At 39.0% G+C, this 26,273-nt stretch overlaps 1 protein-coding gene across 1 annotated transcript in view; it reads left to right on the top strand.

Annotated features, from left to right (window-relative positions):
* The window catches only part of CSMD1 (CUB and Sushi multiple domains 1), a 1,433,388-nt gene that overhangs the window by 64,238 nt on the left and 1,342,877 nt on the right, over nucleotides 1–26,273 (top strand). The gene's annotated exons all lie outside the window — the stretch shown is intronic.

Genomic DNA, 26,273 nt, shown 5'->3' with positions numbered 1-26,273 from the left:
GTTAAAAATCTATACATTGACTAGAATGCCCTATTGAAGATAAATTTAAAACATCATTTAATAACAATGACAAAGTGTAATGTATACTCGTGGGAAGCACAATTTTGGATAACTGCATTAAAGAACATTGAAGTTAACATAACTAATAGGCAAACTACTTTATAATTGTTATCCTAAAACTCCTCTATATAAATCGGAATTAAAAATTCAGAGTTGGATAGACCCAAATACAGACTATCCTGTAAAAATTTGGAAACATTAAAGAATAATAATTTTCTACTCAGTGTTAACAATGGCGCTGTTTCTTATAGTAGACATTAATATGTCTTCCAACAGAAGCAGAATATCTAGAATGACTAAATTAGTTTTAAAATCTCTATTTTGCTTGGAAATTTTCTACCAAATTTCTTCCACTGCAATTTAAAAGGAAGAGGTGTGTGTGGGCATATCACAGCTGTGCGTGGTTTGTTACCAGCCGTTTTTAGGCCAACTGGTCAGCCACAGCTGCCTAAGACTGGTTTAGAAAACTGTAGGCCTCCAGTTTTTCACTTTCAGTTTTTTGCAAAAGTGCCGTGAATGAGGCATTGTTAGTTTGATTTTCTTGAAGTTATTACACAGGGCACGTGTAATAAAGCTATTGTCATTGCTGTGGTTTTCCATTGTTGGAAACAAGTCAGGTCAAGTTGAGGCAAAATAATGAGCTGGACTTAGAGTAAAACTAAGAAGGTTCTTAGGAAGAAAACAGTGAAATTTCTTCTTTAGTTCATCTCTTAAATATGGACCTCAAGATGCATTTTCCTGAAGACAGAAACATCTGTCATTACAGTAGTAACTCCAAGATTTCCTGTACTGTGCAACCCCACATTCTTTATTTTGGACATAGCATTTCAAAATTTTGTAAAGAAGTTAGACAGTAGCTATTAGCTATAACATAGAGATAGGAGTAAAATTAAGCTACTTGAATAAACAAAAAAATTTTTAAAAAGCAAAGCAAATGCTGGATCTGTTATAATTGAAGAAAAAAAATATTTTAGATTCTGGGTACTGGTAGAAGTTGTTTGATATTTTTTTTAGGGCTCCCCCCCCCCTTTGGTTACACTCCTGTGGTGGCTACTTGTCATGTTCAGATATATCAAAGTTGTCGTACTATTACTACCATATACATGCATGCTTTTAGCCTAATCAGGTGCTCCAGAACTTTAGAACTAGGTGCTTCGTAAGAGAAGCAAGTGCAAAGCTTGCTTCGTGCAACTAAATGGCTTTCTGCAACAAAACTTGTTACCTGGAGTCCCATACATTGCCTTTCATAGTGACCGTCCCCATTTACACTTCTAAAATTGGAAACATCTCTATCTCCAACATCAAATTGCATTTATATAAACTGTGAAATATTCTCAGCTTGTATGCTAATGAAAACATTTAATTAAAATTTTAGATACTGTGGAAGGATTTGGTTATTATTTTCTTTGTAAATGTCTAGGAGAAGGAAGTGAAAGATTTTCATTTAACATGATTACTGTCTTCTGAACCTTTTCTAGATGTTTATGTGGTATAAAAGTCAGAGGAGATTCAATCATTAAAACATGCTTCCTACATAACTAAGATGCGCTAGGCATGTTGGATGATTGGCTACAAATCATCATAGGCCTTGAAGAAACTCACAGATTACTTGGGAAGCCACAAAGAGCAGCCAGCAACAATATAATTGTTGAGTCCTCTGCTAGAATTCATTCAGTGGAACTGTGCTATAGAAGACTTTTTTTTTTTTTTTTTTTTTTTTGCGGTACGCGGGCCTCCCACTGCTGTGGCCTCTCCCGCTGCGGAGCACAGGCTCCGGACGCGCAGGCTCAGCGGCCATGGCTCACGGGCCCAGCCGCTCTGCGGCATGTGGGATCTTCCCGGACCGCGGCACGAACCCGCGTCCCGAACCCGCGTCCCCTGCATCGGCAGGCGGACTCTCAACCACTGCACCACCAGGGAAGCCCTAGAAGACACATTTTAAATACAGTTATTCTTCTTTGTTGCTTCTCAACTCAAAGGCTCCTTGTCAGAGATTCTAGACCTCCTTATTCTTAGTAACATTTAGGACAGGGCCATGGAGTCAAAAGCCTGCAGGAGTGGTCTAGTGACGTTCATACGTAAATAAGTCACGTATTTTAGAGTCGCAGTTTACATATTAAAGAAGGAAGAATTTTCTGTAAATTTTATAACATGCAGCATTTTCCATCTATTTTTAGGTCTTGCATTTTTAAGTAAAGAAAGCCTTAATTGTTTTTGAGAAACACTTCATTGACTTTAACTCATTTATAAGGAACATTGGGGCCAGGGTGGTGATGAATGGGGAAAACACTCAGTGGCAGAGCAAGGAGGCAAAGTGAATTGGGGGGTGCTGAAGTGGACAGCGCATTCTTTGCTATTGTCTGTGATGTGGCCATTGTTCCAAGAGATTCCAGAAATCTAGATTCATAGGAGAAATCTCCCGATGTTTGCCTCGGCTAAAAAAATCCAAAGGTGTTTAAAAATGACATAGGAATCTTCATTGTGCAGGCTGGACGCATCATGTTTGTGGGACAGACTGCCAACATGTGGCAACTTTTGCAACAGAAAATTGAATTTTTTTCTTAATAAACATTTATTTTTACTATGAAGAAAGGCGGGTAACTTACTAAGTTTTTCTTGGGCACTTTGGAAGCCACCTGGATTTTTCCTGGAGTTCTAAAATAATGGTCTGCTATATTTATGGTTTCATGATAAATATTTTAGGGTGAATAATGTTGACTCTGCTAATAGACCGAATGCTGGTGGCTATCTGAAGGTCAAGTAGGATGGTGGGTTAGCTGTCCTGGAGTTCCTTTCTGGGGCTGAGCACCTGTTAGTTGCATCTCCTTATATCTGACATGTCCAATATGTCCTAAGTTTCTTAAACTGAGATGTTTCAAAATTATTTTTATTGACAAGGTATGTACATTTTTGTTCCATACTTTTATGTTATAATTTAATAACTAGATGATTATTTGTTAAGTGTCTGTATACTTGGCAAATGAATAATTAATTACATTTTTGCTTATTAAGTCAAATCTGTGTAGCATGAGTTGAATTATAACCTCAGAGTCTTCTGATTAAGGAGTTAAAAGTGATTCACTTATTTGGGGGCTTGCTTTATGTCTCAGTCTCCTGCCTTCTCATTCGTTGTCTTCCTGTTTTCCATTTCCCATTTCTTAGTGGTCTCCCAGTGACCTCCTTGATTGCTCCGTTGTAATAGGCTAGTGTTTCTCTGCTGCCGTAGTTACGCCCATAAATTTTCTCTGTGGAGAACAGCTGTGAGGTTACATCGGGGACTTAGCTCAGGTTTTATTTCCCAGTTTGCTTCTCCTCACCTGGATCTGTACTGCTCTTGGTTGGATGCAGCTGCAGCCTTTCCCTCTGCTCTCCGGCTCTATCAGGAATGCCCTTCCATCTCCTTATATGGTTGACATCTCCTTTCAGACTACATTGAATATTTATGGTCTTAATATTCTTGTGTTACTTGAAAACTCCTTTAATTCTCTGAATTCACAAGGTGGGAACTGGGAGGGGCTGGCAAAGGTCTAAGAGCCTGGCCTTTGTGGATAAACAGGGCTGGTTATTATCTGTGTATTGACTATGGCTTTGAACAAGTCACCGTTTTTTTCTGGGCCGCCATCCGCTCATCTGTAGAATAGGTGTGACTGTAATGACACCTGCCTTACAAGGCCAAATGTGAGAATGCTGATAAAGTACTTAGCACAGGGTCCAGGGAACAGTATACATTCAATGATGTTTGCTATTAATAATACCATTTTGATTATATCATCTGTACTTTTTGTAAGTATGGCTTGAAAAGACACTACACACAAGACATAGTATTGGGATGGTGGTGGGAGAGACATACTGTTAGTCCATCTAAAGTGTACTACCAAGAAGAACAGATCTTAGATAACGTGGATCTCTCTGGGTCTTCTGAGAACCAGAAACCAAGATGAGGTTAGATGTGGAAGAGATTTGGGAATACCTGTTGTGAAGGATAGAGGGGGAGCAAATGAGAGAAGTTGAGAAGAGCCTTCCAAACTACAGTGCACGTTTGACACATGTGAAAGGATGGAGGGAAGAAAGAACGGGACAGGAAATGTCTCAAACCACAGTTGTTCTAAGAAAGTATGGGGCAGACCGGCAGGCTTCCGAAGCAAACAGTGCTCAGTGAAGGAGTCCTAAGTCTTCAGTCAATGGCTTGACGTGGCCTGGGGGACTGTGGCGTTAGTAGCAATGTTGTGGTTGACCCAAAGTGGTGACGGATGGAGGCTGTCAATCAATTACATTTCTCACATCAAGTTCTATTGAAGGAGATGCAGAAGGTGCACCTCCATGGCTAACACAACATGGGATCACAATAATGTCTGATGAGATATGATAGAGAAACCTGTGGTGCTGAGGGACCTAGGATTGTTCATACAGGCTCTAGAAAATGTCCCTGAAGAGGTGGCATTAAGTAGAGAAGGGTAAGATAAACAGGATTTAGCCAAGTGAAAATAAGGTTAAGAGGGTCTCAGACAGAGAATAAGCAAGGATTAATGACGGCCTGGAGGCAAGTGGCATAAACCAGAGGAATTCTGGAACCTAGAGGGTTATATGACTATGTATTGGACAGGATCAGGATGAGGGAGATATGCTGAGACAAGTCTTAGGGCAGTCGTGCAAGGGTTTGCCAACCATGGTGGAGACTTCCAATTCTGTACAAAGGACAAGGAGGGCTCCTGAAGAGGTTTAATCTTGAAAACTGTCAGGAAGCGATTGGGTTTGTGAAGGTTCATTCCAGGTACTGGTGGAGAATGGATTAGAGAGGATAAGACCAAATGGAATTATGCACCCAACATAGGAGCACCGCAGTACATAAGGCAAATGCTAACAGTCATAAAAGGGGAAATCAACAGTAGCACAATAATACTAGGGGACTTGAACACCCCACTTTCACCAATGGACAGATCATCTAAGATGAAAATAAATAAGGAAACACAAGCTTTAAGTGACACATCAGACCTGATGGACTTAATTGATATTTATAGGACATTCCATCCAAAAACAACAGAATACACTTTCTTTTCAAGTGCTCATGGAACATTCTCCAGGCTAGATCATATATTGGGTCACAAATCAAGCCTTGGTAAACTTAAGAAAATTAAAATTGTATCAAGTATCTTTTCCGACCACAACACTATGAGACTTGATATCAATTATAGGAAAAAATCTGTAGAAAATACAAACACAAAGAGGCTAAACAATATGCTACTAAATAACCAAGAGATCACTAAAGAAATCAAAGAGGAAATCAGAAAATACCTAGAAACAAATGACAATGAAAACATGATGACCCAAAACCTACGGGATGCAGCAAAAGCAGTTCTAAGAGGGAAGTTTATAGCAATACAGTCCTACCTCAAGAAACCAGAAACGTCTCAAATAAACAACCTCACATTACTCCTAAAGCAATTAGAGAAAGAAGAAGAAGAACAACAAAAAACCCAAAGTTAACAGAAGGAAAGAAATCTTAAAGATGAGATCAGAAATAAAAAAGAAATGAAGGACACAATAGCAAAGATCAATAAAACTAAAAGCTGGTTCTTTGAGAAGATAAACAAAATTGATAAACCATTAGCCAGACTTATCAAGAAAAAAAGGGAGAAGACTCAAATCAATAGAATTAGAAATAAAAAAGAAGTAACAACTGACACTGCAGAAATACAAAGGATCATGAGAGATTACTACATGCAACTCTATGCCAGTAAAATGGACAACCTGAAAGAAATGGACATTCTTAGAAAAGCACAACCTTCCTAGAGTGAACCGGGATGAAATAGAAAATATAAACAGACCAATCACAAGCACTGAAATTGAAACTGACTAAAAATTTTCCAACAAAGCCCAGGAATTTGCCACATTCACAGGCAAATTCTATCCAACATTTAGAGAAGAGCTAACATCTATCCTTCTCAAACTCTTCCCAAATATAGGTCGGAGAAACACTATATACAAGTAACACTATATACAAAGAAACACAAATATAGATCAATGGAACAGTATAGAATGCCCAGAGTTAAACCCATGCACATATGGTCACCTTATCTTTGATAAAGGAGGCAAGAATATACAATGGAGAAAACACAGCCACTTCAATAAGTGGTGCTGGGAAAACTGGACAGCTACATGTAAAAGTTAGGACACTCCCTAACACCATACACAAAAATAAACTCAAAATGGATTAAAGACCTAAATGTAAGGCCAGACACTATAAAACTCTTAGCAGAAAACATAGGCAGAATACTCTGACATAAATCACAGCAAGATCCTTTTTGACCCACCTCCTAGAGAAATGGAAATAAAAACAAAAATAAACAAATGGGACCTAGTGAAACTTAAAAGCTTTTGCATAGTAAAGTAAACCATAAACAAGATGAAAAGACAACCCTCAGAATGGGAGAAAATATTTGCAAATGAAGCAACTGACAAAGGATTAATCTCCAAAATATACAAGCAGCTCATTCAGCTCAATATCAGAAAAACAAACAACCCAAACAGGCAAAAGACCTAAATAGACATTTCTCCAAAGAAGATAAACAGATTGCCAATGAACACATGAAAGGATGCTTGACATCACTGGTCATTAGAGAAATGCAACTGAAAACTACAATGAGGTATCACCTCACACCGGTCAGAATGGCCATCATCAAAAAATCTACAAACAGTAAATGCTGGAGAGGGTGTGGAGAAAAGGGAACACCCTTGCAGTGCTGGTAGGAATGTAAATTGATACAGCCACTATGGAGAACAGTATGGAGGTTCCTTAAAAAACTAAAAATTAGAACTACCATATGACCCAGCAATCCCACTACTGGGCATATACCCTGAGAAAACCATACTTCAAAAAGAAGCATGTTCCACAATGTCCATTGCAGCACTATTTACAATAGCCAGGACATGGAAGCAACCTAAGTGTCCATCGACAGATGAATCGATAAAGAAGATGTGACACATATATACAATGGAATATTACTTAGCCATAAAAAGAAATGAAATTGAGTTATTTTTAGTGAGGTGGATGGACCTAGAGTCTGTCATACAGAGTGAAGTAAGTCAGAAAGAGATAAACAAATACCGTATGCTAACACATACATATGGAATCTAAAAAAAAAAAAATTGTTATGAAGAACCTAGATTCAGGACAGGAATAAAGACGCAGATGTAGAGAATGGACTTGAGGACATGAGGAGGGGGCATGGTAAACTGAGACGAAGTGAGAGAGTGGCATGGACATATATACACTACCAAATGTAAAATAGATAGCTAGTGGGAAGCAGCTGCATAGCACAGGGAGATCAGCTCCGTGCTGTGTGACCACCTGGAGGGGTGGGATAGGGAGGGTGGGAGGGAGACGCAAGAGGGAGGGGATAGGGTGATATATGTATATGTATAGCTGATTCACTTTGTTATACAGCAGAAAGTAACACAACTTTATAAATATCTTTTTAAAAAATAGAAGAGTTTTGGTTTCAAGTAAGAAATGATGGTGACTTGTCTTATGGATTAAGTAGATGAATTTGGAATAAACTGTGTCGGATTTTGTCATCCAGATATATGACCTGGGGGAGTACATGAGTTCTGGCAAGAATACACTGCCTCCTCCATAAGAAAGGCCAGTTATGAAGCTGGGGTCCAGGGGGGGTGGCTTCCTTTTAAATTGTGCCCTGACACCAAGGGCTGAGTGGGCATTCATGAAACACCAGTAAGATTGATGGAAATCCCTGCTCAGCATTTTTGCTTTTTACATTTTATTGACCCTCAGGTCTAGGTTACATAAATATGAATTATTAATAACTTTATTATAACCTTGGACACAGAGGTGTAACTTTTATACAACACAGCGGCAGTTATGTAAGTTCCTTTCATTGACTTAAACAAATTTTTCCAAGCAAAACTGGCTATCAGTTTCCAGGAAGTTAGCTTCTTTCACGTATTCATCTCAGTGGAGACTCATGAGAAAAAACTGTACCGGTGTTTTCTTTTTCTCTCTCTGTGTTTTTGTTTTTTTTTCTGTTTTCTGTTCAAATTGCAACCTTCTCTTAGAGTAATTATTAGGGTAAAAAAAGTTTAAAGTTTACTAATTGCCATTCATCATACAGTTCCGTGGATGGTTTGAAGTCAGAAAAATGTAAGAAACCATTTTTGTAGGTGAAAATACTTCCAACGTGTATATTTAGTGTGTTTATTTATAAAAGTGGATGCTCACCAGGTCTTGTTTATCATTATTTATTAAAATTTACCACAGTAGTGATTACAGACCAAACCTTGTCCCATTATATCGCCACTTAGATGATATGACAGTTCTTTTTTGCCTGCAAGTTGAACTCTGTCTTATGGAACGTGATGTCCTTTGGGCTGGACCGTAGGAGGTTTTCAGCAACTGTTTGTTGAAATAATTGATTACTCTGTCAGTATAATATAAATATTAATAGGTTTAGCTCAAAGAGCTGTGTTTTGAGTCAAAGGCAGCTAATCCCCTTCGTAAAAATTAGATCTTATCGTTTGTCAGCTTCCTGAATGGCATTCATAGCCTTTTTCAGATTGGATGAAATAATAAAAGCCTCGAATGGAACCCTCATTCCAGTATCTGACTCCCCTTATAGGTAACAAGCAGTGTGGATATAAGTAGAGCTATGAAGTATTATAAGGAGTGAAGGAAGAAAGTCTAATCTCAAAGTGGGTTTTGTACCCTGTTTACACTTAAAATCCTTGAAATTAACTCAATCCCTCTTGCCCAATCTCCCTTCTTTCCTTCCTTCCTTAATCTGTGACACTCTCACCATCCACTGCTCCCCAATTTTAAGTAGTGTAGTCTTGTCATTTTTCTTTCCTCACATATTGTGAAAGATGAATTTCATTTCTCCACTGAGAATACTTCTGGAATGCTTTAAATGATAGATGTGCCTTTTAAAAATATGTCATTGCATTTTAGAAAGAATTGTAAATGGATCACTATCTTTTGTATTCTAAGATAATACTAAATTATTGTATCTTGGCATTTAAAGGCATATATTGGGTTTTCTTTCCCTTTTTTTTTAAATTTAGGAACAATTTATTTTCATTGCTATGAATATAGACCAATTTGATAGGGGTTTTTGTTGTTTTTTTACACTAAAGCTAAGAAATTTTAAGAATAGCCTTGAGTGGCACCAGTCCCATATTAGATTTGAACTCAAGACCTCAAATTCATCAACACGTTCTAATCAGTTGACCTAACCAGGGAAAGAAAAAAGTAAAAATTGACCTTGACTAATTGTTCAGGATACGTCAGGAATTGCATTATGGCAACACTTCATGGAGTGTGTTTCATGAGCCATGAGTGACTTTATTGAAAAAAAAAAAAAAACAACAACAAAAAACACAAATGGTTCATGGAAGTTAAATTTGAAAAATGCTGCCTAATTAATTCCAGTTTTGGAAATTATTCATGCTCATTAGCTTAAGGCATCACAAAGCAATTTGTTTTTGTTTTTTTGGCTAACGGTTTACATCAAATTTGGTGTCAAATTTTTATCTGTCTGCAGTCTTCAACTAACATGCCGTTAAACACTTTTGGGGAAACAATGAACAATACTACTTTGCCAGCCACTGCTCATGTGTTCTTCCCTATCTGGACAAGTACTACTTTCTCTGTTGCACAGAGAAGAAACCTAGGTTGAGATACAGCTCGGTTATTTGGAGTATCACTCAAGTCTTTTCTCACGAGCCTGCAGCATGGGAAATAAAAGTGGGATGGATGTGGCCTTTCCTCTGCCACCATGGGCTTTCTTGGTAGTCTTACTTGTTATCAGTATTATTTAAATTGTTGTAAAATCATGCTTGACCATTTTCATAACCTTCACTATCATTTCATACTAGTTATTATAAACTATTTTACTATGGCTATTTATGAAGACGGCCAAGATTAATTTTTAGCAAAAAATATGGCCTGATGAGTTTTATTTTCCCAAGAGAAATTATAACTTTTCTGTGACTTAAAAGTGTGTGTGATAAGATATCCCAAATACAAAAGAATTAATAAAAATTTTAGTACTACAGATAACATACTAATGAAATCTTAATGTATTAGTTCTTTTTTTCACATTTTGAGCTCAAGATCTCCTAAGTACAATAGACTCACTATTTCAATTATAATATATTTTTAATGTATTGACTCGAGTGAAAACATTTTGAGTTCAAAAACTTTACTCTAGAAAGGGACTAGTTTATATAGAAAAAGTAGATTTTACTTTTTTAATTAAGGGACTTTTAAAGAGTTGCTTTATCGTATTTTACAAAACATACAAAAATTTTAAAATAAAGATAGTGTTTTAGACACACTTTTTCTTCATAACTCTGGATGAAATGATATTGAAAGCTTATGGGCATTTCTGGTTTATTTTATGTCAAAATATTCCTTAACATGTGTGAACTGAGAGTATTCTGGTTTTATTCTGGTGTATTCTTAGAAGTGTTGAGCACTGAGAAAGCACAAGCTCCTGAAAAACTCTGCCCCTCAAGCGTCCTGTGTCTCTTCACTGCTGATTGAGTTCTGTTGACAAGGGTAGTGGTGGTTTTGGTTTGTTTTAATCTTTGTTGGAGTAGAATTGCTTCACAGTACTGTGTTAGTTTCTGTTGCACAACAAAACGAATCAGCCATATGCATACACATGTCCCCATATCCCCTCCCTCTTGAGCCTCCCTCCTACCCTCCCTATGCCACCCCTCTAGGTCATCCCAAAGCACCGAGGAGATCTCCCTGTGCTATGCTGCTGCTTCCCACCAGCCAAGTATTTTATGATTGTGAGGAATTAAAGTATCCCAGAGAGAAGTAGCCCACGCACTTTAAACCCCGCAGTGGGATAACAGTGTTTCTACCTGGAGACAATGTAACAGGAAGGAAGCCTTGGGAGACCGGTTGTCAGGGGAGGAGACAAACTTCATCTGTTTCAAAATTGCCCCCTGATTTGGCTACACAGCCTGCAGCCTCAACACCCCAAATCTGTGTTCGATTCAGTGACACAAGCCAGAGAATCCAAGCGTCACCGTGACGTTGCTCGCTCCCTCTCTCCCCACATTTAATCTGTTACCAAGTCTAATTGTTTTCCCTCCTAAGCAAGCCCTCACCTTTTCCTCCCTTCTGGGTTCAAAAGCCCATCCTCGCTCAGATTTCAGCAGTGTCCCGTTCACTGGTGTCCCAGCAGCCTTTCTGGCCCCCAACCATCTGTCCTCCCCTGAAGTCACAATGATCTCTTCAAATGCAAAAGGGACCATATCCCCACTGATGAAAACCTTTTACACACATACCATTTTTTCTAAAATAAAGACCCAGATCCCTGCTATGGCCCATGTGGGGTTGCATAGTCTGTTCTACCAACATTTCTGTCGTGCTTACCCCATCTTCACTGTTGTAAGGTCTTCATGCGCACTGGGGGCCCTTCCAGTGGGCCAGGGTTACTCCAAACCACAGCTGGTGGTGCCCTTTGTTTTTTATAGTCCTCTTTCCCTGGAAAGCAGCACCCGCATCCATGGCGCGTACACACCATCACCACCACTTTGCCCGCTTACCCTGTGTTCGTAGGAAGCGTTCAGCCTCATCCTTACTAATTCAAGGAAGACTTCCCTGCCTCAACGGGCAATGTAAGGACATGATACTTGCTCACGGTTTTGCCTCACCAGTGAGTAGCACTTAACAGACTTTTAATAGACCAAGAAAAAAAAAACTCTTGCAAACCCTGTTGTCACATGTTTATAATGAGATGATACTTACCACACCCTATTTAATGGTTAGGGCAAATGTTGAACATATTAATTTTAAAATACGGTAAAATCAACACAGAGGAAAGCATATGACATAAGTCTTCAGTACAACTTAGGTGTTGTCATTAATAGTTATTTTTATAAAGCCTCAAATTCTTATTTAAAAGGGAAACGAATTCCGGTTTCTCAAATTATAGGAATAATAATAATAAAGGGCTGTTCTGTTGTTGAAATAGAATTGAGAAAATAATTTCCAAGTGACTGATACAATAATTGTAACGAATGATGGAATATCAGACAGCTAAAGTTGTAGCACTGATGGGCGAACGGTGATATAAAAAGCAGCCCTGGGCATGTAAATCTAATTGAATACTTAGTTTTAGCAAAGACTGTCTCATGCTATCAGACTGGCTGATGAGCATCAGCTAAAGGACTTCCTAACAGAGAAGTCAATTCTAGCTGAATCCATCATTTGATTTTTCCCGGTAGGTTTTAGCAACTTCTTTTGGTTTATGGTGACGTAGTCTTATAGGATACCAGCTAACCAATCTATTCAGTTCTCTCATGAACTTTCTCAGTGTGGATTCGGAGGTCTTCTCAACGCAGAAGTAAGGCCATTAAATATGTTATTCTGAGCAGTTAGGGATATTCTATACACTGATGGCATTGCCATGAGGCAAAATTAGCATCACTCTGAATTCTAAATATACCAGGAAATGAGCTGAGGATGGTTATGATGTCATTGTTGCTGCTTGTGCTGGTTTGGTAGAGCCAGCTTGGTTTCTAAAGTGCTGGGTTAAAAATCATCTATTTTAGAATTTTTAATGTGCTCTTAATTTGATATTTAAAATCTTAAACATACGAAGAAAATCAGAATTATGTTTTCGTTCTCTACCTGTCTTTCCCTCTCTTATATTTTTTTTCATTTTTTCATCTTTTTTGAATTGAAGTGTAGTTGATTTACAATGTTGTGCTAGTTTCAGGTGGACAGCAAAGTGATTCGGTTAGACGTATAAGTATACTTTTTTTTTACATTCTTTTTCATTACAGGTTATTACAAGATATTGAGTACAGTTCCCTGTGCATCCCTCTCTCATATTTGGATAGTCTGCTTTGCCCTCCAGGTTTTTTTTCAACACGTATTTTCAATTTATAAAGGACTCTTATGTGTAATTAATGGGAACGATACAAAGTGGGACAACTTTACACACAGTAGTGCTGACAGGTCATCCATGAGCTCTTAGGCTTCAGAGTTAAATGGAATAAGGAACTACTCTTACTGATGGAGGGACACATGTGGATGCGCTTACCCGGCTTTTAGGGCTGAGGTTAATAGTAAGATGTGTCTGACATGATAGGAAGGGAGAAGCAACAGAAAAGCGACAACAGTGGTGCTGTTGTCATAAGCAAAGCAAAGCGAGCAAAGATACCTAGAAAATTAACTTGGAAAGAAGTCAGTGGTACCTGGAGAGTGTTGTTGGTTTTCACTTTCAAGTCGTTAGCTTGTTACTTATGTGCTTCACATTCTGACTTAATGAAACGCCACCAGCAGCCAGGGTAGACGACCAAGATACCCTTCCGAGCAGAGCGAGAACAGGAACGGGTACATTGCTCTTTAAAGGACCATGAGCTTGCGTCTTCAACCTGTTCCCAGAGAAGCTTTGTATTTTTTTTTAATACACTTTATTTATTTATTTATTTTTGGCCGCATTGGGTCTTCATTGCTGGGCGCGGGCTTTCTCCAGTTGTGGCGAGCGGGGGCTACTCTTCGTTGCGGTGTGCGGGCTTCTCACTGCGGTGGCTTCTCCTGTCGTGGAGCACGGTCTCTAGGCACGTGGGCTTCAGTAGTTGTGGCATGCAGGCTCAGTAGTTGTGGTGCACGGGCTTAGTTGCTCTGCAGCATGTGGAATCTTTCCGGACCAGGGCATGAACCTGTGTCCCCTGCATTGGCAGGTAGATTCTTAACCACTGCGCCACCAGGGAAGCCCAGAGAAGCTTTTTAAAAGAAGAGTTTCCTGGCTGGGTTTTTCCATACTTCCAACTAACATCATTCCAATGGGCTATTGCCTTACTCTCATGGGTTTAGATATGAAAAGCACTTTTCTGCGTTTGTGAGACGATTGTTCAAATGGTGCCTATCTAGTTCCACTTTGAGTTCTCATACTTCTGAGCACTCTTTGTGGTTATGAAATGAACCTGCCTCATTAGAATATACAGCTCTGCTTCATACCTCAGAAAATCCCCCTCCACCCCCCGCCGTCACCGTTGAAATTGACTGTGATTCCAAAGGGAGCACATTTCAGGAGCATTGAATGCCAGAGATACTGATGCTTCTCTGGGAATGGAGGGCTGGCTGCACTCATCCTCTTCAAAGCTCTGAGCAGGTGGAAGTCGACTACAAACACCGTGCTGGGCCCTGCACCATTTCTGCACCTCAGCAAGTGCTGGGTCTCGGGGACACGTCAGTGGGCGCAGCACCTTGAGACAGGATCTTGCAGTTCTCTTGGATCTTATTTAAGGAACAGAGACACAAAAACAAATTAGAAATCCTAGTGTTGGAATAAAGTTTCCGTGAGCGATTTTTCCAGATCTTTCAAGAGCAGAAGAGTTGAATCTTTGACCGTGAAAGGGAGATGCGCATATAGGTCTAGTCAAATATGATCAGGTGGTTGATATCGCAAGATAAATTAATAGTAATAATGTTTAAAACATTAGATATTATATCCTCTGCCTTCTAAGTTGCAGCATCCAATATCAGTGAGAAGATACACCACTTGGCTCTTTCATGCCACTACAGGGACAGTGGTTTTTAAATTGAGCTATTAAGTTTCTTCCAAGTCTTCCAGGATTTTGGAGGATGTGACCTGTAAAAACATTGTGATCAGCCTTGCCCTGGGTGTTAAATCAAGTGGCCTAGAGGTAAGGGGTTATATCATGAGGGAGGGTGTGAGGGGGCATCAGCCCGTGGGAAATCCCTAGGGACAGTGAGATTGTGAGTCTGTCGGCATCTGGGGTGGCCAGTAACCATTTCAAAGTGTTTGTTTCTCTGCAAACTAAAATATCACCATTAGGTCATACCCTTTTGGAAGGTATGACAGGATCTGAAAATTATGAGGAAATCTTAGAAGTCCTCATCACAAGAAACAAAAAAATTGTGCTATGTATTGTGATGGATGCTAGCTAGACTTAACTGTGGTGATAATTTTCAGTATATGCAAATATCTAAGCCATTATGTTGTATGCCTGAAACTAATATAATGTTAAATGTCAATCATATCTCAAAAATATTCAAAAAAATAAAACCCAGGAAAAGGAAACATGTATGAGGATCTGAGAGGAGATGAAGGAAAGGGCTATAGACCACTCGGGGCTTAGTGGACGAGAACGCCAGGGGGTGTGAACCAAGATGGTATATAAGCCCAGCACCAATCAGCTCTTAGAGCCAGAGGAAAACTGTGGGAAGGTAGGAGATATGGGATTTTACAAAGGATGTGAATAGGTCTTGAGCCAACTTAACTTTAGAAGTAAAAAGACAGTATGGCTTCTGTGTTGTCCGATTTTCAGTGGTGGAGGTGTGTAGATTCCCGAGCTGTATGTGTGGATTCCTGATAAAGAAGATCTCCACATACATGTTGCCAGATCCAGCCAGATGCTTCTTTAGGCAGTTGTAACCACATTTTAAGAACATTCCGTAAAGCGAATCCAGTATTGAGAGTTTATCACGAGTTAATTCAAAAGTCAGAATGTTATAGATCCAGCTGTTAATTCACATGGACTTTGGTCTGTTTCTTTTTTATGATGAAATGCTTGATATCTTCATATTCAGAAACTCAAGAAACTAACCTGGGCTGAACTCCTGGTCTCCACTTCGTCTTATGGAAAATGACAGGATCAAACTCTTTCAGGGAGACCAGATGGTTTTCAGTTTCTGTGCTGACTGCAGTCAATCCGTGGTGGCTGCATGAAGCACTGTGGTGAGAAAGCTGCCTTGAGGCTCGAAGGGAAAATTGTCAGGATTTATTTTAAGTATCTGACACCATGGGCAGGATAACGGAGAAAGTGAGAGGGAAAGAGTACTATATATTTGCCATCCCGGACTAGATAATCCACTAGAGCTGTTTTTAAATCCAGACATCTCTGGTTCTATCACTTAGATAAAATCACCTGCTTTCCGGCTCTCTTACTTCTAAAAATGCTTGAAAAAATGAAACATATCCTACATAACTCGTATGAATTTTTAGTTAATATCTCTCTCTTCATTGGGATGTAAGTTCACATAGACTCAGTCGATGTGAAGATATTTGGGACATGATACATTTTTATCGCACATTTTAAAATTTAAATCTCAGAGTTATATGAGTTTTTGAGAGTTTGATGAAACTAAAAAAGTGAAAAAAAAAATGAATCACTTACAATCTGATAAACTTGAAAATACAAAGTAAAATTGTCTTACAGCTTCATGCACAGTTAACTCACAGGGGTCAAATTTGGGTTAAAACAAATTTCCCAAGTCACAGGATTTTTCTTTTTTTTTAAGGGGCCATGAAATACTTGACCTCGTTTCCACATCACATAACCCTTGAGGACCAGTAAGGTGTATGTTCAGTGTATGGGGTTGGTGCACAATTTCATGGGATCTAACAGGAATCCTGCACCTGTGGGTGCAGCTGCTCTCCACACGTCCGCAATTACCCTGACAGCTGGGAATCAGTTAAAAATGAGACGTGCTTTGTAAACAGGTAGATGGAAACTCACATAGGTAATTGCAACGATTTAAAAAATTATTCAGTGGGGGAAAAAAGCCATTTGCATCAATTACTAATCAAATCATATATTTAAAAAGAAAAGCTTGTGCTTTGAATTTGATGTGAAAGGAAAGGCACTGATTGTGTGTGTGTGTGTGTGTGCACGCATGTGTGCGCACGACATTTCCATTCTGAGGGCTTATCTCTTTGTATGAACGCCATTGGATTGATTTTATATTTATGTGAAAGTTGGAAATGTTATAGCCTAACAAAGTACTTGACTCTTTATCTTAAATGAGCAACGTAAATATTCAATGAACAGTGATAGTTTGTTTCTTAGGGTGATGTTATGAAGGTACAAATAAAGCCTACACAGGAGTAAATGCAAAAGTGTCTCAGTGGTTTTCATGGAAGTAATCATTCATTGTCATGTTCAGCATACAGTGCGTATTAAAGTATCTTTCTGATGGAACTGCATTGGGCCCAACACAGGCTTTTGTAGGAATCTACGATCCTGGAAATAGAGCACCATTTTCATCAATGCAAATGAACTAAGAATAGTTCCAATTCTTTCTATACCCTGTGCCTTTTATTGAAGAAATGGCAAGGCTTGGCTGTAATCCATCGTGTTTTCTATAGGGCGTAGTGGATTGCTTGGGAGTGCACGGCCTACACTTGTAAATAAATGTAATTACGTTTCCTTTCTTTTCCAGACCTAAAACAGAGTCATTTTCTAGGCCTTTGTTTTGTCATAAATGAATTACTGTCTCAGATTTCTACTCCAGTATCCCATCCAATCCCCACTCAGCAGCAACAACAGAACATAATCATTTCAGTTTCTCCTCTGCCATGTTAGCTATTTTCTAGAAGATTAAATTGAGGATTTAACTGCTTTCAAAATCACTTTTATCTGAATCACCTGCTTAGTGCTTCCACTCTAGGTAAGACACTGATTTCTTTTGCTGTTTCTTATACAGAACTCAGTCATTCATTTTGCAAACACACATTGCTGATAGTAGGTCCAAGCTTTTTTTTTGAAACCCTGGAGAAACAGTAAGGAATGAAACTAGCATTATTTGAGAGAGCATAGTCTATTCAAGGACCTAAAAAGCATTCCATAACAACTAGCATTATTTGCGAGAGCATAGTCTATTCAAGGACCTAAAAACCATTCCATAACAACTAGCGTTATTTGCGAGAGCATAGTCTATTCAAGGACCTAAAAAGCATTCCATAACAGCTAGAGCAGAACGTGTGTACAGGGCTGCTGAACAGTGAGACCAGAGATGTGGGCTCGTACGTGTAACGAAGGGATGTCTTATGTTGTGCTACGTAATTGTGTTTCATTCTGGAAGCGATTTACAGATTTAAACAGGAGAGTCATATTTTTAGGTATCTGTTTTACGAGGTCCATGGCTGTGGTGGTGTGGAAAATGGGTCAGAGAAAGGCGTGCCGTGAGGCTTTGGTCCTTAATCGTGTGAAAAGTAATGACACCCTGGACTCAGGGAGCAGCCGTGGGGGTGGAGCTGCTGAGGCAGAGTGAAGGGCTTGCTGGTAGACTGGTGTCTTGCGTGGCAACTACACAGGTTGGGGTGGGACACAAGGAGGTGGCAGCTTTGATGTTGTCGTTTTGAAACTGGTGAAGGGGGATTTGTGTGCTGAGATTTTAGTGGCTGTAAAATGTACCAGTGGCCACGCCGCAAGGGAAATTGGATATGAATTTGGATCTCACGAAAGACGTCTCATGTAAAATCTAAATAAAGATGTGGGGCAAGCAATGGACGCCTACTTCATGGGTGTAGATGAGACCATCTTGCAGGTACAGGATATAAAGAAGTTAAGGACTTCAGCGCATTCGTTGAATTTCACTTCCGGGAAGCCTTGAACGAGCTTTGGAAAGTATCAGTAGAAACAGATGGAGGAGACCGATGCCAGTGAGCCAACGGTGAGGAAGTGGGAGTGGCGAGCAGAGATGCCTCCATGGGCTCATCTGTGAAGAGAGGGAAGCAGGTGAGGTGGCCGTCAGAAGATGGGGACGTGGGCTGCACAGGTGGCATTTTCTTTTTGAGGAGGGATAGATGTGAGTGTATTAGATGATTGGGAAAAGAGAGGGAGAATTATAAATAAAAGTAGGGGGGATAGCTGATGAAATGAATATCTGAAGAACTACACACTGTGTGATGCAGACAATAATGAAAGATTTGCTAAGTGGAGGGAGAACATGGCTGCCCTGAAATGGGTTTGAATATGGTGGATGGTCCCAGGGACAGATATATTTTTCAGTGAATGACTGCAAAGCTGAGAAATTTCCTATCTGATATCAATTTTAATGGAGAAGATAGAGCGTATATCTGATGACATAGTTAAGAATCCCGAAGATGTCCTGCTACCCTTGGACCTCGTACCCACTTCACTCGTCCCCAGAAAGTCTGTTACTAGTATCACTAGGACCCAAAGAGTCTTTCATCTGTGTTAGATTTCTGTATATGTTGGTTGTTCCTTGTTTTCATATGGGCTACCTACCTACTCACTTTGAAAAAAAATCTCCTGAAAGATAGGTGCTAAGTCACTTTCCTCCTGTTTTCAAAGCTCTCCTAATATGTAGTGCTCTGTTTAATCAGTGCATGAAATCAAATTTCAATGACTGAAAATTCAAGAATGGGGGGAGAATGAAATGACTGAAGAATACATGTTATGTATTGAAATGAAATGGGGGGAGAATGAAATGACTGAAGAATACATATATTAAGGGCTTTCTTGGTGTTAGAAGCTGCTGAGTCAGATCGTACCAAGTATTGCATTTCATATTGACAAGAGCATTGTGAAGTGACTGTAAATCACCTCTCATTTTATAGCTAATAAACTCAGACTCCATTGTCCAGGTTCAAACAGCTATTATTTGCAGATATGATTCAAGCAAAAGTCTATTTGACTTTCAAACCGATACGACATTCCCTTATAACGTAATTTTATACACATATTACACATACCACACACACACACACATATAGTTTAAATGTGTATATGCATTCAGATACCTCTGTATATAATAAACATTGAGTAAAATACATTACACATATGACTTTAAGTATTGAAAGACAAATTATAACTTTAAACTTTTCAAATTTTTTTTCTGAATTTCAATAAGTGAAAACTTAAAGACTGATGTGATATTTCTAAAAAAGGGATTTACCCTCATGCTGTAAGATAAACCTGTGCCCAAGAATAAGTTTAAATAGATTCATGGTATACATTCTGATTTTAAGTTGGGCATATAATTCATAAATACATCTTTCTAAGTATAACCGAAGTCTCTTATTACTGTATGGAGATTTGTGTATTTGCTTTTTCTTGGATTGACATATGCGCTTTTCTTCTATCAATTGATCACAATGTAATTTCATCACAATGTATTAGTAACAATTAAAGACACTTTTTATGTTAGATTGCAAGGACAAATTAAATGAACACAACTATTAGAGTATTTTGAACTATTAGGACTAAAGGTGTTTTTAAAAATATTGATTCAGTAACAACTGGATGTCTCACATGCAAAAAAAAATCTAAACAATGACATTACATCTTTTACAAAATTAACTCAAAATGGATAAAATGGATCATAGATCTAAATATAAAATGTAAAACTGTTAAACATCTAGAGCATAAGAGAAAATCTAGGTGAACTTGTGTTTGTCAATGACTTTTTAGATAAAATACCAAAGGTGTGATCCATGAAATAAAACATTGATAAATCGAACTTCATTCTGACTAAAAGTTCATTTCTGTGAAAGACAATGTTAAGACAGTGAAAAGATGAGCCACAGCCTGGGATAAATATTTGCAAAACACATTTCTTATAAATACCTGTGTAGAAGATAGACAAATAACTCTTAAAATGCAAAAATGGGGAAATAACCTGATTAATAATTGGGCAAAATATCTGAACAGACACCTCATCAAAGAAAATAATAGATGGCAACTAACATGCATGGCAACTAAGATGCTCCACGTCATGTATCATTAGGGCACTGCAAATTAAAACAACAGTGAGGTATCACTGCATCCCTATTAGAATGGCTAAAATCCAAACTACTGACAACAACAAATGCTGGTGAGGATGTGTAACAACAGGGACGCTCGTTCCTTGCTGGTGGAAATGCAAAATGATAAAGCCACTTTGGAAAACAGTTTGACAGTTTTTCACAGAGCTAAACACCGTCTTACCATATAATCCTGCAATTGTAGGTATTTATCCAAATGAGTTGAAAACTTATGGATACAGTGAGCTCTACACATGAATATTTATAGCAGCTTTATTCATAATTGCCAAAATTTGAAGCAACCAAGATGCCCTTCAGTAAGTGAATGGACCAACAAACTACGGTACATCCAGGCAATGGAATATTTATCAGCAATAAAAAGAAGTGAACTATCATGAAAAGACATTGAAAACCTTTAAATACATATTAAAACCAAGAAGCCAATCTGAAAAGTCTCCATGGTATATGATTCCAACTATATCACATTCTGAAAAGAGGAAACTATGGAGACAGTAAAATAAAAATCAGTGGTTGCCAGGGGTTTGGGGAGGGAGGGAGAGATGAATAGGTGGACACGGGATGTTTCGGCTAGTGAAATTATTGTATATGATACTGTCATGGTGGATACATGACATTTGTCATTTGTCAAAACCTACAGAACAGTAGAACACAAAGACTTAACCCTACTATAAACTATGGATTTTAGTTAATAATAATGTACCAGTGTTGGTTTATCCATTGTAACAAATGTACCACTCTAATGCAGTGTATTAATAATAGGGGAAACTGTGTGGAGGGGGCGAGGGATTTATATGGAACGTTGTTGTACTTTTCACTCAGTTCTTCTGTAAACCTAAATCTCCTCTAAAAATAGTGTACTCAGTTTTAAAAAGTGGGTTAGAAATTGCAAATATACTATGAATACAAGTGTATGGAGGCAGGTGCACTGGAAAAGGGCTAGAGAAATATACAAACAAGCTAATATGCTGCTGTCAGGGTATAGATATATGCGTGACTTTGTCTTTCCTTAATTTGCTAATATTTAATAATATGGTCATGATATATTTAATTTTTAAAATATAGCTACAGAATGTTTACCATTTGCTTTATTTTTCTTGTGAGCATCCATTATCTACTAGAAATTATTCAATGAATGCTTATTTCTTATAGATCCCAACTATCTTCTACCATGTTAAATACTGCTGATATATAATGACTTATAGGCACCCCCCCTCATCTTGCCTTGGAGCAGAGTGAAGAAGTTTCACTGAACAAATAGCATCAATAATACACATAAAACGTAGGGCAAAAATGACACCATCCTTTTATCTCTACTTTGGAAAGCCATTTTTAGAGGAGTCTTCAAGAATTATCTTTCAGAGGGAGTTTTGAAGAATTGACTTGGCAATCTATTCAAATCCTAGTTTTCCTGCTCTGTCATATGAACATCGTGGGGACATTTTCTGTTCCTTGTTCCCTAAACTGAGTTTGTTTGTTTTTTATTTTTGGCTGCGTTGGGTTTTTGTTGCTGTGCGCAGGCTTTCTCCGGTTGTGGTTCACGGGCTTCTCACTGCGGTGACTTCTCTTGTTGCAGAGCATGGGCTCTAGGTGTGCAGGCTTCAGTAGTTGTGGCACGTGGGCTCAGTAGTTGTGTCTCGGGCTCTAGAGCACAGGCTCAGCAGTTGTGGCACAGGGGCTTAGTGGCTCTGCGGCATGTGGGATCTTCCCGGACAGGGATCAAACCCGTGTCCCCTGCATTGGCAGATGGATTCTTAACTACTGTGCCACCAGGGAAGTCCCTCAGCTGAGTTTTTTAATGGTAATTCTTCTGGAAGATAAAAACAAAACATTAAAAATGAATTCAAGAAACACTTATTGTCTTTTGGAGAATGATCATTTATATTAATAGAGTAATGGCTTTACTTAATACTATATATCCAGTACCTTCCCCCCAAAGTATTTGAATTTGAATATCTTTTCCATGAATCATGTTGTGGTGTATTTTTATTGAAAAACACAGTTTGTGAAAGATTTAGAGCTAAATGTTGTAAGGATTTGTGTTCTGGATGGCATTTCTTGGCCCAAACTGTTGAGTTCATTATTCAGAGAAGAGCATTCAGTTCACTTGCTAAGAAACAAGAAAGTCCCCGTTGGCCACGTTTCCTTCACATGGCCCTGCCTTTCTTCGACCTCCAATCAGTTAGTCCTGACCTTGTTAGGCCAGGTCGGCCAGTATGGATCCTACGCAAATGGATGGGGTAAAACTACACGTGAAGTGTCTCCTTCCTCCCTCAGCATGTTACTTTGCTAGTGCTACGCTTTTCAGGATTTATTGAGAATTCTGCTAATATTTGTCAGACCAGGTGATGATAAAGTGATTTCTTATGACACGTGACACTTTGGTCCCAGTGAAGCCCACTTACAAGTATGGAAGTACAGGCAAAACGTACACAATTAGTAAATAAAACACTGTACAGTTGTCTCATTGAAAATACATGTCCACAGCAGTACCAATGTCGTGGTCATAAAACTGTACAAACTAGTCGTCGTCAGCATCCCCTCGCTTCAGATTTAGAAACTGAGGGTGAGCAAGACGGACTGATGTGTTGCACATCACACACTGGTTAGTGGCCGAGCTGGGACCTGACCTCTGGGTCCCTAGATGAGCAGCTGAAAGTACTTCATTTCATGAAATTGAGCCCAGACACCAGTATTAATGGTTGAAAATCATCTTAATGGTTCATTAAATGGTTGAAAATCATTTTACATAATTCTCAGCTCCTCAGATACTAGTATTTTTTGGTAACACAGAAATGGTCTTAGGGTTGGTAACAGTCAAATTTGTGGAACATTTTGTGAAGGAATAGAAAGCATTCAGAGTTTTAGCTTTTCATCCGTTAGACTCACCAAGACCCTTTACCACTGATGCCAGGTGATACAGAACTACATCTGTATTTTGGACTAGAGTCTCATAAAATTAAAGGCAGAGGCGCAGAGCAATTAAGAACCAGACTACCTGTGTCACTGCATTTTAGGCAGGCCCTTCCCTGTGTTTGCCTCAGTTTTACCATCTGTAGAATGGGGATAATGATAATAATAATAGCTACCTTACTGGGCTGGCAGATTAAATGAGGTGACTACACAGCACTTAGTTCTTGTCACATGTTAAATGCTTGATAAAGGACAGCAGTTACAATGAGCTCATTATTATCCGAGAATTTGGTGAAGCCTTTCCCGATCTTTTGATACTGTTATTTGCTCCCTTTCCTTGCCCCCTCTTAAATTTTTATTTTCACCTTTATTATACCACTTGTTATCTTTATTTTTTTAATTAAGTAATTTATTTATTTTTGGCTGTGTTGGGTCTTCATTGAAAGGCGTGGCCTTTCTCTAGTTGCAGCGAGCAGGGTCTTCTCCTTGCGGGCGCTTCTCTTGTTGCAGAGCATGGGCTCTAGGCACTTGGGCTTCAGTAGTTGGGGCAAGAGGACTCAGTAGTTGTGGCGCACGGGACTTAGTTGCTCCGCGGCATGTGGGATCTTCCTGGACCCCCGCTCGAATCTGTGTCCCCTGCATTAGCAGGTGTATTCTTAACCACTGTGCCACCAGGGAAGTCCCTACTTATTATCATTAAAACAATCTGTTTCCATTTCTGCCCCATCGCATTCAGTTTTGTGTCTTTTGTGGTTAGAGAACATATCTTATTCTATCACCGGAGTCCATCATGTTGTGTGGCAATGTAGTAGAAGTTCCAAACCAGTTACTTCCTTTTGAATTCTTTACCCCTAACTTGAGTGGTGTCTCTAGGGCCTCACCTTCCACCCCCACCACTTCCAATTTTTATGTATTCATGTCTCTCTTATATGGTACAAAGACAGTAAAACATGGGAATAATTCTGGAAAAGGAAACCAGAAGTTTTCGAGTATTTCTCCACACCCCCCCAACAAGTTTTAACATCTCTGAAAGAAGAAGCCATTTACCTGTCCTTTCTACAGAATGACACCTACGATGTAGTGACTTTGCCTCTGTTCACTGTCAGCATTTCATTTTTTAAAACCGATACTGAGACTGAGAGGGGCAGGAATGAAAAGCTTCCTTCTTTCTGGGAAAGGAAAATGCTTTCAGGCTCTGCTTCCTGTCTGGTTGAAAGGTTCATGTATTTTTCAGAAATGTTTGGGATCACTGAGCTATCAAACTGTAGATGATATTCCTGGACAAGATTTGGATAAATGCCATCTAGTAAAACACAGTTGATGATATGACAAATTTTAGTATTTTAAAGATCTGCTCCCCAAGTTTGCATTAGTATTTCTTTTTTCTTACCATTGGGATGACAGATGTAGAATGTATTCACTTATTAGGACTACCATAGCAAAGTAGCTCAAACAGGGTGGCTCAAAATACAGAAACTTATTATCTCAGAGTTCTGGAGGTTGGAATTCCAAGATCAAGGTGGTAGCCAGGTGGGTTTCTCCGGAGGCCTCTCTCCTTGGCTTGCAGACGTCTGCCTTCTCTGTATCCTCATCTGGCCTTTCCTCTGTGTGCAGACATCTGTGGTGTCATGTGTGTGTCCAAATTTCCTCCTCTTGTAAAGACATCTGTCAGACTGGGTTAGGAGGCTCCCGAGGGCCTCCTTTTAACTTAAGGGCCCCGTCTCCAAATACAGTCACATGCTGAGATTCTGGTCATTAAAGCTTCAACATTTGAATTGTAGGGGGACACAATTCAGCTCAGAGTTTTCTAAATAGAACTAAACTTTTCATGTTAGTTTTAGAATAACAGAAAACAATACTTTATACAAGAAGCTAGGACGTTTGGGGGTTTTAGTAGTTTTTTTGTTCAGGTTTCTACAGCTATATTCAAAATTTTTTACTAAGAGGCTATATTTCAGTGACTGAAGAAGATGTAAAGATAGGTAAGTACTAGGTCCTCACCCTCATCTATCTTCTTCCAGCCAGCTAGATGCTAGAACGTGAACAATTATAGATACAAAATATTTTGTATATGTGCCACATGTGACCACAGACAAACTGGGATTTCAGGAAGAAGAAAGAGTTGTTCCTTCGAGGTGGGGATGGAGACTATAGAAAAAGCACAATTTAATTTGGGTCTTAATGGATAGTAATATGTAAACATGTGTTTTAAGTAAAAAAAAAAACATGGAATAAAAGTAAGAAATATACGGAAGAAATTAAAACCAAGAAGACATTTGCAGAGAATGAAGAGTGTGTAGTTTAATTTGGCTAAAGAGAGTTGGCGAAGAGATAAAATTGAAAATTCCCAATGGGCCCAGATGGCGGATGACTTTGGTTCTAAGGGGAAGGAGTGTGCGTGGTACTTGGTAGACAATGTGAAGTTATTGAGGACTCTTGGGAAGAAAATTGATGTCGGTTCAACAGTTAGAGTTTAGGAACTTGGGTATAGAATAGATAGGAGATGCACCAGATAGCCGAGGAAGCGTGAGGCCCTGGTTGACCTAAATACTTGTCACTGTGTTAACTGAAGCTTGACCAGGGTTAATGACCAAGTAAATGGGTAGCGTGAGGTAAAAGTTGGGAAACTGTTGGCAGCAATTATGGTATCTGCTAAATGGATTTGGAGGTTGAGAGAGAGGAAGAAAGAAGCCAAAGAGAAGTTCAACTTCCCACTTGGCAAACCAG

The sequence above is a fragment of the Phocoena phocoena genome, chromosome 21 (assembly GCF_963924675.1).
Source record: "Phocoena phocoena chromosome 21, mPhoPho1.1, whole genome shotgun sequence".
NCBI lineage: Eukaryota > Metazoa > Chordata > Mammalia > Artiodactyla > Phocoenidae > Phocoena > Phocoena phocoena.
The sequence above is the reverse complement of the archived record's forward strand: the minus strand, read 5'-3'. Positions and strand labels throughout refer to the sequence as shown.